General features: G+C 45.3%; 1 long non-coding RNA gene across 1 annotated transcript; it reads right to left on the reverse strand.

The window, feature by feature from the left end:
* Positions 1 to 1,393: 1,393 nt before the first annotated feature.
* On the reverse strand, positions 1,394 to 13,591 carry LOC113975646. Its single transcript, XR_003536866.1, has 4 exons — positions 11,548 to 13,591; positions 5,159 to 5,265; positions 4,933 to 5,074; positions 1,394 to 1,483 (listed from the first exon to the last, which is right to left on the reverse strand). It is a non-coding gene; the product is annotated as an uncharacterized LOC113975646 (long non-coding RNA).
* Between the last annotated feature and the right edge of the window lie 9 nt (positions 13,592 to 13,600).

Below are 13,600 nucleotides of genomic sequence, written 5' to 3' on the forward strand. Positions count from 1 at the left end.
TAACCAGCCTATCTCTGCATGGGGTAGCCTTCTACTGAAACAGCAGGATCGCTGTCAGAAATGGAATGTATTTTCCGTATGGCTGAAAGTATGGCTGTGACACCTGCTTGCACTACATCATCTTTGGCAAAGGTAATTGCTGAATGAATATTCTCCATAAGGGAAAACAGTAACCAGACTAAGAAAGATTTTTGTTATGAGAAGTACCTCAATTAACAAAAATAAAAATATTCTTGACCAAAAATGATTGCTATGTGTAATATCATCAGCAGAAACCAAGAGAAAATAGGACAATGTTAGGCTGAAATGGGCACAATTAGCCATTCCACAATGGATACAGGTAAAGGAATTGCAAGTGACAACAGGAAGATTCAGGAGTCGAGATCCTTTGGTGTGAAATTCTCCAAATCACTCCCAAGGCCACCAGTAGGAGGGGATGGTAAGGTCCTTCCCCACCTAAAAAGTCCATCTTCCTGATCTACCTAATGCTACCACGGATTTCTGATTCTCACAGGACAACCTGTACAGCTTCAGCATATGTGGTGTTTTGGAGGAACCAAGTTTCCTTGGAGCAACAAATGTGTTGGACAAGCATCACGCAGTGAAGCCATGTGGCACCATTCAGCAGCAGATCACTAGCAATGTGTAGGGTCTGCCGCATTATTATCATATTTTTCCATTCCCAGAGCTCTGCATGGTCAGTGTCAGCACTCCCATTTTCAATACAGGATAACCAATGCTCACTCCAACTGGGATTGTCTCATGTGACACACCACACTGGGAACAAACTGAGCATCTACCTGTCCCTGCGTTAGTCCCCTGAGTTTGTCCACTAGCAATGGACAAAATCAGAGCTTGGTTTGATGAGCCAAGTTAAGCTCTGATGAAATCTCTACAGACTCATAAAAGACACCAGTCTGGCCCTGTGTTTGATTTTCCTCTAGCGTGACATCTGACTGTGCTTTCCTCTGCAGGAAACAAACATCCTCTTGGATAAAGCAGGGACTGGAAAGCCACAGAGACACTCACTCTCATGTTCTGCTCCCGATGTGAGAACAGAGAAGGAGGCTGAGGCAGAGTTGGAATGGGATGGGCAGCAGGTCCTCATCCAGGACAAGCTGGTGCAGCTGCCCTGCAGACAGCACAGCTCTACCAGGCCAAGGGTAGTTTGATGTGGAGGCAGCAGCACAGGCTGCAGAAAGCCCTGCCCACACTCTGCTGCCAGTCAGTCCTCCATGGTTCATGATTTGGTCCTAAAATTTGAAGCTGCCTGCAAGCCTGGGCAGCTGCCTGCAGTGCCTGATGAACCTCTCCTCTCCCTGTGTCCTTGACAATGTGCTGGAAAACAGAAGAGCTGCTAAGGAAACAAATGTGAGTTGTGCCTGTGAATTACCTGAGTTTCTTGGCGTCTGGCTGAAAACTGTGGCACTCGTTCCCAGAACTCACCAGAATCAGGGAATCCTCCTTCCTCCACGTCACTCCGCTGTTTCCCAAGGGAAAAGAAAAATATACAGACGTTTGAACAAGGAAATAGCAAGTGAGAATACAGAGACGTGTACAGGCTTTTATGATATGGTAACTGGGTAAAAAACAGGCTCCGTAAGTACCGGTACCAGGAGCTGCAGCATTACCTGCTAGTGGCAGTCAGGAGAGGGTCCCTCTGACAGGCTGCATTCAGCACAGCCCACTTACCCTCCAGGTGCATTTATTTGGATGCCTATCCCATTTCCCAGAATTGTTACCTAACACAGGAAAATTTGGAAGGGGTTAAATCATTTGCTGTGAACCAACTGTCAAGAAGGAGAAGATTTGAGAGTGAACATGTGAAACCAGGGAGAAGGGGAACAAACAGCTGCTCTGATGGGATGAGCTCAGCCCCTCCAGGTGTCCCAGGAACACAAACACGTGCCCTGGCAGCCACGGTGAAGGCAACGGGACCGGCACTGACTGCATCACTCAGAAGTGGGGCAGCAACAGTACAGGCATAGCTGCCCTCTAGCTTCTTGCTGGGGCTCCATCACATGCATTTATTGCAGTTTCATGTGCCCACACTGGTGCAGAATAGGTGAAGTCCTGAGGGGATCTGGTTATCCCACAGCTCTGAGGCAGGCACAGCTCCAGGGAAAGAGGGAGGCTGGGAGAGAAGAAATGGTCTGGCCAAAAACATGTCTAGAAATCCCCAGGGTCCTGCTGGAGAGCAGTGCTAGAGCCAGGTTCCTCCCCACTGAGCTGAGCAAGTTCCTCTCTGCAGCAATCAACGCAATGTTTTCTCTTCTCAGAATCAAGGATTGCTCCATCAGACAAAAGATTTTCCTCCTACTGGGTCCTTCCTCAAAGATGGGGCTCTATCTACCATCCACTGCTGTTCTCCTTCAGGAAACACATGTATGAGTGAGTGTGGTGAGAGAGCACCCCACATCTTTGTAATGTCTACGACATCCCAGCATCCACAGTGTGAAATCCCCATTCGGTTTCAGGTCTTCTCTTTGCCTTTTTTTCCAACCACTTCAGCATTTTTGAGCTTCTGAAAGTGTAGGAGTTTCTACTTTTTTGCATAACTAGGAAATTGAGATCTGTGGTTTATCTACTTGTTTCCTGTGAAACACAAAGGGACAAGAGATTGGGGGAGTGTGTGGGGTGGGGTGGGGTGTTTAGATAAGGCTGCCTAGAGAGTACAAGGATGAGCATGCAGTATCATGAAGAGAGATTTTTCCCTGGGTCCCACTGGCATAAAGAGAAGACTGCAATCACATTTGTCTATGGAACTAGACATCCTGGCTGTGGACTTGACTTCTGAGAAGTATCCCTCGCTCCCAAAGAGATGTGCTGCCGCTTGCTGTCACTGTAGCTCTCAGGCTGTGGTTCAACGGCCATGGCAGCCCTCCTCTCTTGCCAAGGGGCCCTGCAGTGCTACCCAAGCACCCTCTTCTTCACCAACGTTAGTGACATTTTCTGCTGTAAAAATCCTTTCCCACATGGCAGTGTTTGCCACAGAAAAGTTTTGTTGACTAGGAGGTGTTTTGAACAACTTGACAAGGAAGGGGCATGGAGGGTGAGGGATGGTCCATCCATGAAGATATGGGCAGCACTGATGGAGAGCTTGGTGCTCCCCATCAGGCTGCCCTTTCCCATCCAAGCCTCAGCCCTGACATGGGCTGGGACTGCCAGGATGGGAAAATGGCTCAGGGAAAGCAGGAGGAAGGCATGCCATGATTCAGCAGCACTCCTTTTTGCAATCAGCATTCCAGCTGCCAGAAGAAGGCAAAGTTCCTGTTTGAAAATGTTTTCAGTTGAATATATCATAAAAAGTAATAACAGATATTTCAAGATGTAAACAGTAGCTCTTTTCCTCTAGCAAGAAAAAAAAAAGCAATAAGGCAATTACAGCCTTTGTGTGTCGCTAGATGTTTACTAACATGTAACATAACTCTAGGGATCAAAAGTGGGGGAAAGAAACTGGATTAAAGGAAATGTGGGCTTTTTTTAACTGAAAGTGTGCACCATAAAACCATTATGCTGAGAGGATGACTAATGTAACCAGTGTGTGTTTTGAAGCGTGTCATGAACACTTTTTATGCTTTCTGAACACACAAAGAGAAACCCCAGGAGAGAATTAATTTACAAATCTGATTAAGCATAGTGCCTAAGTGGCAAAAAGCATCATACAATAAATAGTAGACTCCACAGGTGCGCAAAGCTTTAAAAAAATAAAACAAACATACTCTACAAAGAGCCCAGATGTGTGCATTTTGGATAGTTTAATGTGTTTGATTAGATGTCAGTGATACAGACAATGAAAACAGAGGTCACGTGGAAGTAATAATACTGACCTCTTCTTCATTAAGCCATCATACTGCCTGCTAGTGTAAAGCACATATCTGAATTTGGAAAGCAAAGGCAAGGCTGTAAACAGAAGAATGAGTCCTAGGATAAGGATTTTCTGCTCAATGTCAAAGAAGACTTTAAGAGTATTGTTTGGCCAGTCATAGAGGAATAAGCAGGGGTGGACCAAGAACCTGCCACCTCCTGGGGTTTTTTTCCCCTCACCAGACACAACCTGTTCCCCCACCACTGACCCACAGAGTAGGGCCAATCTACCCCAGCACCAAGTCTTTCCCCTTGGGTGCAAGACCTATGCTGCTTCGCACAAGGTCATAACAAGGTTCTGCTCCAGCCACTTTTGGCACCAGTCTTGGCTCCTTGAGTCTCAACAAAAGCTACCTTTTGTGTGGGTTGTGTCAGCCTTTGTTCATTCACAGTTATTGGGTAGTTTATGATAATGTTTCAGAACTGAGCAGTACTACTGCTCAGCAATCAGGGATTACCTCTCTTCAGGGACTTCCTGAGTTCACAGGAGTTTGGATGCTAATTACAATACCTTGTAGCCATAGATCAGGGGCGCCTTCAAACTCCAGACATGTTTATTAGAAGTTAAAGCTTTAAGTCTAACCAGTGCACTTCTGAATATAATACCTATCTTTTTATACAAGGGGAATATACTTTTACTAATCTTCTCACCCCCCTGGCATAACTGACAGCATACATAACACTTAAACAACCCTCATCATTTAATTCAAAAACAGAGAGGTGACAGAGTGACCTGGCATGACTTACACTTTCCCATGTGAGTGAGTGGTGAAATGCCCTTTCCTAATACTGTCATGGCAGTTGTCTGATATAGGTCTACCTTTCACCATCCTTAGCACATCCAAATGGGAGGCAAAAGTGAAAGTCCATCCCCATGTTACACTGGTCCCAGTAAACAGAAGAAGGACCATTTTGTGGTGAAAGCCCTGAACTGGACTCGAGGTATCCAAGTTACTACAAGTCACTACAGGTATCCCATTCCTCTACTAAAGAGATCCAGGGATTTTTCTGGTTTTCTACTTCCCCTTTCATAGGGAAGATTTATTCGTAACTACTTTCTCCTACCTTTGTCTGTTTTCTCTGTGTTGACTGAAAGGTTTTCACATTAGAAAAAGCTCTCTCACTGTGTGTAGGTCCTCTAGACTAGTCTCCTGTAGATACCAAGAGAACAGTAACAATGAAGAAGAACTGAAGAGCTGCCAGTGTCCTGAGAAGGTGGAAAAAGGAGAATCCATTTAGTAATGCCCTGAAACTTCTTTTCTGCGGGCTGGTAAAACACACATTCACTTACACAATGCAGGCACTGTCAGTGAGGCAGGAAGTTGTGTCCTCGGTATCAGGTCTCTGTGCTGTAACTGCAGGGAGTCCAACACCTTGGACGTGGCTCAGGCAGAGAATCTGTGTCACACGAAAGAGAGGAATGGAAACAGCGTGAAACCATCGGCAACAAAGGAAGGCGAACAAAAACAGGACAGAAGGGATCAGAGACACAGAGCCAAGTACAAGGCAAAAAAACAGACCTGTGGAAAGCTGGTAGGAAAACAAATAAAGTAAGTTTGAATTCTCCATCCTGCCTCCCAGTTTCTTCCACCTCACTAGCTCCTTGTTACTGAAATTTTCTCCCAGTGCTAAAATCAACACAAAGGATGTGGCATCCCACATGACACTTGCAGGGTAAAACATCTGCTTGAGGATGAATCACAGAATCACAAAATATCCTGAGTTGGAAGGGACCCACAAGGATCATCAAAGTCCAACTTCTGGCCCTGCACAAGACACTCCCAAGAACCCCCATGTGCCCAAGAGTGTTGTCCAAACACTCCTTAAACTCTGTCAGGCTTGGTGCTATAACCACTTCCCTGGGGAGCTTGTTCCAGTGCCCAACCACCCTCTGGATGAAGAACCTTTTCTGAATATCTAACCCACCCTGACACAATTTCAGGCCATTCCCTTGGGTCCTGTCACTGGTCACCACAGAGAAGAGATTAGTGCCTGCCCCTCCTCTTCCCCTCACAAGGAAGTTGTAACTTCAGTGAGGTCTCCCCTCAATCTCCTTTTCTCCAGGATGAACAGACCAAGGACCTCATCCACACCCCATACAGATTCTCCTCAAGGCCTTTCTCCATCTTCATTGCCCTCCTTTGGACTCTCTTTAATGGCTTAATATCTTTCTTATATTGCAGTGCCCCAGACTGCCTCAATGTTCACGGTGAGGCTGCCCCAGTGCAGAGCAGAGCAGGACAATCCCCTCCCTGGACCGGTGGCGATGCTTTGCCTGATGTCCCCCAGGACAAGGTTGGCCCTTCTGGCTGCCAGGGCACTGCTGACTCATAGAAAGGTTTGCATTTTGCATACATCACATTTAGCAGATACAGTGCTGTGTGGGTTACAAAAGCCTGGGTCATAACCCCCACATGCTACAGCATCTTAGATTCTGGTCCCCAAACAGATAGAGCAGTTTAAGTGGTATTTTTTTGCATGCAAGATTGCTTTTGGCAAGTTGTCCCTTTTGGAGGCCATTCTTTTTTACTTCCATGATGTCAAAGAAGTGTTTTGGGGTTGCTGAGCAAACGTCTCTCCTTTGCTGGGATTTAGTGCCTCAAGCAAAGCCCCGAACCCAACACTCACCTTGAAGGTTTAGCTGGGAAGAATTATAAGGGAAGCTGCACATAGGATCATTGTTTGGCCAGACCTATGCATCCCACCTGTGAGCCCTAAAAAAAGTAATCACTAAATCAGTCCTATCCACACAGCTATAGTAGGAGTCTGACAACAGTTAGATACTCATTAGCACGATTGATTTCCCATTATCTAATTAATTACTTTAGATTTCACATTTTTACATTACCTGCTTTGCCATTTGTCCAAGAACAGCAAATGGCCCATCACCACAAAGTGATGGCACTGAATTTGTACCTTGCATTTTTCCTCAAATTGGTGCAAAATTCCAATCAGGCACTGGCAAGAGTGGCCCAGGAGGTCCCTGGGTGCTCCATCCCCTGCCTGAGGCTGGAGCCAAGCCTCTTGCCAGGCTCTCATGCTGGAGCTGCCAAAGGTTCCCCAGGTAGCCTAGCCCAGTGCCTTGCTGACCTCATCAACAGAACATTTTGCTGATATCTGACCTCCTTGTTGCAGCTTCTTCCTCTCTTGGATGCTGAAAGCTGATGATTTCCTGCTTGCACTAGCTTTTTTGTTGCATAAGGAAGGGAGCTTGTTACAGTCATCCCACCTGACACTTCACTGTTTCCGTATGTATACCACAAAAAGAGAGTTGGCCATTTTCCTTGCTTTAGGTGGAGTAAGAGAGTGCAAGACAGTGTGAAATAAAGCCCATAATTTTTTATTCTAAACCATACGTTACAGATACAGTTCCTACGGAGTGCTCATCTAACATTCAGTTTCATTTCTCCATAGGAGTAATTAGCTTGCAATGAGGAAAATCATTTAATTAGGCCCACAACTGATTAGAGCCTGGTGCATAGCCTATCGAAATAAAGGAGAAGACACAAATTGATTTCAACGTGTTTTGGGTCAGACCCAATCTTCTAAAGCAAATAGAGAGATAAGACAGCATCTGCTGAGTATTCACCTGCCAAGTCTTTGTGCTGATCTCTAATTTTAGGTCCTACAGGCAATTGTCCAGGTTATTTACCACCTGGGATGTTTTGATCTTCTCTCAAACGTGTGTATTGATGTATGAGCTCTCTTATCTCTACCACGATAACACTGGCCCAACTATACCAGCAGCATGAGGCTCAGGATCAATACTGATTCCTCCATCATTCAGCTGAACAGCATTTTATTTACCTAATTACTAATATCTATTAAGGGCCTGGACTGGAAAATCTTGACTAAGCAGTCTAAAATGCGTGAGCTGGACACGCTATAGAAATGCAGAGTATTATCATCACTGCACAATATGGGATGTAACTACAATCTTCCCGTCACAGATTCACTTGGTTCCCTTACAGCTAATACAAATAAGTGACAGAATCCTATGGCTGGCAGTAGATTTCATTCAGCCACATTAGGTATTATTTTTTCCCTACTGGGAATAGAACTCAGCAATTTGCTTACATAATTACTGCAGGCCTATAAATATGTTACAGATATCTGTCCTGTGATAAAAACCTGTTCTCCCATATAGGTATGTAGACACTTGGCTCCTGGAGAATGGCTGTATGGAAAGACATCACGGGTCCACCTCTAATTTCCTTCTCATCTCAAAAGCTGATTCAAAAGCTGATTACAACTCAGTAGATTTTGCATGTCCAAGCACCCAGGTGAGCAATTTCCATGCTTAAATTTGTAAATATAACTTCTTCTTTCTTGGTTCCTCCTCCATAATAAATATTCTATAAACTAACAGCCTCTATCTATTTTATTGGTCTCCATAGGACACATGAACTCATTCTTCCACATCCAGACAGATTTTCAGACAAAAGTGCAATACGAATTCCTTGGAGCTTCCTCTTATAAACTCAGCAGACATGACTGACAGATACCTAGGATGCTGGTACCTTGGGTAGAGAAAATGCTATGTTTTTTACTGTACAGAATCACAGAATCAATTAGGTTGGAAAAGACCTCTGAGACCATCGAGTCCAACCTATGACCGAACACCACCATGTAAACCAGACCATGGCAGTAAGCGAGTGCCATGTTCTAAGCATAGATGTCATTGAGACTTTGTTACTGACTGATTTTGTTCATAAAGCCCAATTGCCTCCCTCCTGAAGTGGACATTCTGTTTGCCAAAGGCAGGCTGGCTTCAGCTCCCTTTGCTAGCACATGTGCACAACCGTGCTCTGTTTCTCTCTCTGTCCTGGACTGCAGCAGGGTGCTAAGTATTAAGGCAGAATATTCTTTTACTGCTATATGATGGGTTTTTGTCAAAGTTACCTAACAAGAAGGCCACTCTAACAAAGTGTATCTGAGCCATGATTTCTTCAAAGCCTCTTTGCATTGCACTAGTCTATATATTTTGTGGAAGCTTAATGCAACAGAAGTGTACACAAAGCCCCTTGTGGAAGCCTAATGCAATACAAGCATACACAAGGCCCCTTTCCTACACCAAGGGAATGTAATAAGACCATGACATGCCTGAGATTCAGATCTGAAATCATGTAACAAATCCTTACTCTGCAGTATATCTTAATGCCAAACATGCCAGACTGGGGACTGGGACACCCAGCCCTACTCCCAGCCCTTCTCCTGCCTTTGCTGAGTGACGCTGGCCAATTGTTTCACCACTGCCTTGTTTCTTTTTTGTCTTTTAAAACGAAAGCGGTGACACCACTGCCTTCTGTGAAGTGCTTCCAGTGTGGCAGCCTCAGTGAGGATTTTTAGGATGATGCTGTTCAAAATTGCCAGGCATGGTTTAGGCAGAGCGGGATGATGGGAGTAAATCAGCGTCTCTCAAGCTTTTCAATCTATTCCTCACTTCAATCAGTTAAGAATAATTTCATGCCTGATCACAGAAATGGCTGCAGGGGCTGGCGGCAGGGTACTGCACGTCTCGCTGCTCGGGGAGTGCTGGCGGAGAGGGGCAATCGAGGTCCCTGCAGCCAAACTCTCAAGGACGCTAAGATACAAATGTTGTCTTTCATAATAACAGCAATTAACAAGAAATGAATGTTACAAGGGACTGGCATTCAGTTTGAAGTACCTTTTTTTTTTTTTTTTTAGATTTGACTTTTAAGCGTGTGTGTACTATAGTGTTACATAAATCCTTGCTAAATCCCAAACAAAACCAGGAAAAATTCAATTGTTTTGGGAAAGCCAGTGACTCAAACAACTGGACAAGGCCAGACAGCAAGCTGGACTAGTGAGCATCACGTAGAGAGCCCACCAACTCAAATGTGTGGGAGCCACTCGGGTCCATAGGACCCCACAGTATCCATTGTACTTGCTGCTGTGGTCCTGGACCAAGCTACTCTCCAAGCCTATGCCTGGGTTCAGTTCAAGGGGTGTGACAGGTCAAGGACCAACCCAGGAAGCACATGGGGTGAGATTGCACAAACATGACCCCTCCACACCACACAGTCCCTCAACACTGCAGCAGCAACTCGTTAACCCTGATACCCCACATACCTTCATTCACGTAACCTCAGCTATAAGGTCTGAAAGCAGCTCCCTAATGGGCTGCCACGCATCTTCAGGCACTTTGAACTTAAAAAACTTACCCCAAACTAAAAGCAAACCACACATAAAATAAAGTGATGACTAAAAGCCACATGTGTGCCAGTAGCAGTCCAGAGGAGATACAGGGCCAAGCCCTGCCCTCTGAGATCAGGGATGGAGAATGGTCTTTGATCCCACTTTACTTGAGAGAGTAAATAGAATCAGTGTCTCCAACTGGGCTTGGGCACTTACAAAACTGTTACTTCTGAAACTTCTTTCTATTCAACTTTGAGGTGTTTTGGCTTCTGCACCTAGGAAACAGAGTTCGTGATCTCAATCACAGGTGAGATGAGAAATTAAATGGGATTTGAAATGCTGAGTCAAGGAGCTGAAATTTGTCAGTGGCAGCCCTGAGTGCAGATCCCCTCCTGTGCGGGAAGACAACTAACTCTTTGCTGATTACTTAAACCTTGCAACACTCAAGGAAACAGGGGGATGGACTCCAAGGCACAGTGTAGGGGGTTATCTTTGGACATAGGGATAAGATGCAGTAGAGAATTTAAAAAGATAGAAGAAAGATACATTCAATAGCTGCAATGAGCCAAATATGAAAAGCAGCATAGGCCTAATTATTTTTTTAAGGCCATAGGTGGGGAATAGTGAATGAAGTTGCTTAAATAATTGATTGTCAGCTTCAGACCTCTGCCCTCACCACAGCTCACGGCAGTGAGCTGTTCTGATGTCACTGATCTCACATGCTATGTCATGCCACAGGACGGATTTTGGAAAAGAAAGGCACTGTAACATTTAAAATTGTAAATACTACCACTCCAATCACCAACTGCAGGCAGCAAAGAAACCACAAACAGTTCAGGTTTTGGGGTGTGGCTGCTGATGGCTGTCCCTTCTGCTTCTAAATATAAAGTTTTTCAAACTTCACCATGAAGTGACAGCTACCCCTTATCACTGAAGGCCAGCTGTTTCTTTAGCACTCAGCTGTTCCTGCTGCTTGCTCATAGTAATGGAAAAAAGCTATTTAGAGACGCAAATCTGCACAGCCTTCGAGCACATGTATCTTAGAGCCCGTCCTTCAGATCTTAAAGTAATTCGGTTGATCTTCTTTCACACCCATTTTACACCTCTGCACCCACACTGACACCACCAAGGCTAGTCCTGGTTCCCTGGCAAAAATAAAACCACATCCAGAACTAATCCTTCTAGGTATTTTAAAAGTTTTTATAGTGCCTCCTGAGACGGACTCAGTTGAGTTCACTCCCTGGGAGATGCACCTACAGGTCAATGTGTGTCACTGCTTGTTTGGAATAAGCCAGCCCATACACTGTCCTTCCCAAATGCGTGTGGGTTTACTCTGGATTTCATCAGCAGGGGCTCTGTGTGTGTGTGTGTGTGTGGTTTACACAGATTCTTACAGTTCAAGCAGATTAAAACAGTTTATGACTCCTGGGGCCAAGAGCCACCATGAACAGAGATCATCTGGCTTTTGTGATTGCACTTGTCCCCATTTTGCAGTGCTCAGCACCACTGCATGACACTTACTCATGCATAGTCCAGCTGGCTCCAGTGGCTCCTCTCTTCCCAAAGCAGCCTTTCCATGCAGGGAAGGCTAGAAGGACAGGGCCCTGGAAAGTAACAATATCAATGTGAAATTGTGCTCGATGACCTTAAACCAACTATCTTCAAAATACTTCTGCCCACACTGAACAGCAGAGAGAGCAATCATATTGAGTCTGTTTTTTACCCCAGGAGTGGCTAGAGGTTCTGGGTTTGGGTGCCAGGGAGTGCAGGGGAGGCTGAGGCAGCTTCAGTCCAGCAGTCAGAGCTCTGAGGAGTGTTTGGTCATTGCTCATTGTCACCAATGGCCAGTGGGGTGCTCACCACGGGCCATGCACCCTCCTGAAGCACTGCCCTGTGCAGTCTGTGCTTCTTTGGACTCCTGCGTGTTTCCAGAGGCAAACAGTGTGTGCTCATAGTGTGGTGGGGAAGAGCAGGAGAAGCTTCAGACCTTCAGAGCTTCAGTAAATCCACACCTGAATCCTGGGCTTTCATACAAGCATATACCACTTTCACCAAGGTGCATTTATATACCCGGCACATTCATCTTCCTTTCTGGATGTGTGACTGATTCCACAGCGCATGTACAAAACAGTTTAAGGTACGTTTAGACACGTATACAAAGAAATATAGGTGTTCTGAAGATCTGAGGTCCTGCTGGATTGCTGTGGCTGCAGAAGAGAATGGTGCCTTATCTATACCTCTTTGCATCTTTTTCACTAAGTGCCCTATGCATGTGGTCAGGCAAAGGGAACTTTCTTTCCTGTGTGGACAACACAGACCTATGCATATATGGTTTCATGCTGTTTCGTAACAGAAAGCAATGTCAAATAGTGTCTAAACCTACTTCCAGTTAACAGCAAAACTACCATAAGTTTCAATGGGTTTACAGTAAAAACTGCACTGTCTCACCCATATGCAGTAGAATTTCAACAGTTCAAGCAGCGAGTGGAAAACGTTGCAGCAATTTCTTTTTTACCTTAGCAAACTATGCACCAAATTCCCTTCCACCTTGTAATTCACGGAGTCAGACGTTTTCCAAACAGATATAAAATTCTCTTAAATTACAATCACAATGTTGCTTTCTTCACTGTCTTGTATTTTCTCTCATCCCTTGTGCCTGGACTAAACGGCAGTAAAATGTGATCTGTGTTTCAGCAATGTTCAAGACGCACATTACACTTGTGCATCTGAGGCAACAAGATACAGATTTAATACAAAATCAGGTGTAATGTATATGTGGCTTTACCTCAGTGCTGCAAAAACAGTAAAGCATAATCCTTGTTTTAATCTGAATTGCTGTTATCCTCTTAAAGGGAAACTGGCTGACATCTTTTGCCAAGGAATAAACACACAGGACAATATTCTGCATCCCTCCTATATGCTGAATAGCTCTTACCCAAACAGCTCTATTAAAACCAACGGGACCACTTGTGTGCCTAAGTGCTATCCTGCAGGAGGGCTGATTACAGGCTTCGGCACTTCTGGCCTGAAGATGTACCGACGTGTGATCACAGCACAGCTTAAACTACGCCTATTTTAAAACTAGTTGCTCGTGTTAAAACCAGCCAGTTTCAGGCAGCAGCTGTGCAGGAGCCATCTGAGATAAGGATGCAGAGCTAGCAGCGTGAATAGGGTGGTGTGGACAGGAAAGGTGCCGGGCTCCTTCCTGCTCAGCCTGCACGCCAGGAGCCGGGCTATTCTGGTAGATGGATTCTGTGTACCCAGATGACGACAGGCAGCTCCATGTGCTGGCAAGGGGTGGAAAGCCGGCAGTAACTCTGCCCGCATTTCTGAGAGCTTCCCATTGCTCCTTTTATCACAGCAGGCCGGACTATTGCGTAGAGTTCAGCAATTCCTTTAAAACCTCTGTGCGCGTTTTTACAGCACCGCTTGTCTTCCTCTCCCGCCCGCGCACTGTGAGGGGGGTCACGGGTGCTCGTGCCGGACACGTTTTTACAGCATCTCTGCGCATCCCATTTGTATCGTCTTTTCCGTTCCGATTTATTTCTTGCGGTACTCCCCACCACGGACTCCT

Source organism: Neopelma chrysocephalum, unplaced genomic scaffold (genome assembly GCF_003984885.1).
Source record: "Neopelma chrysocephalum unplaced genomic scaffold, ASM398488v2 Primary Assembly neopelma1_142, whole genome shotgun sequence".
In the NCBI taxonomy this organism is placed as follows: Eukaryota; Metazoa; Chordata; class Aves; order Passeriformes; family Pipridae; genus Neopelma; species Neopelma chrysocephalum.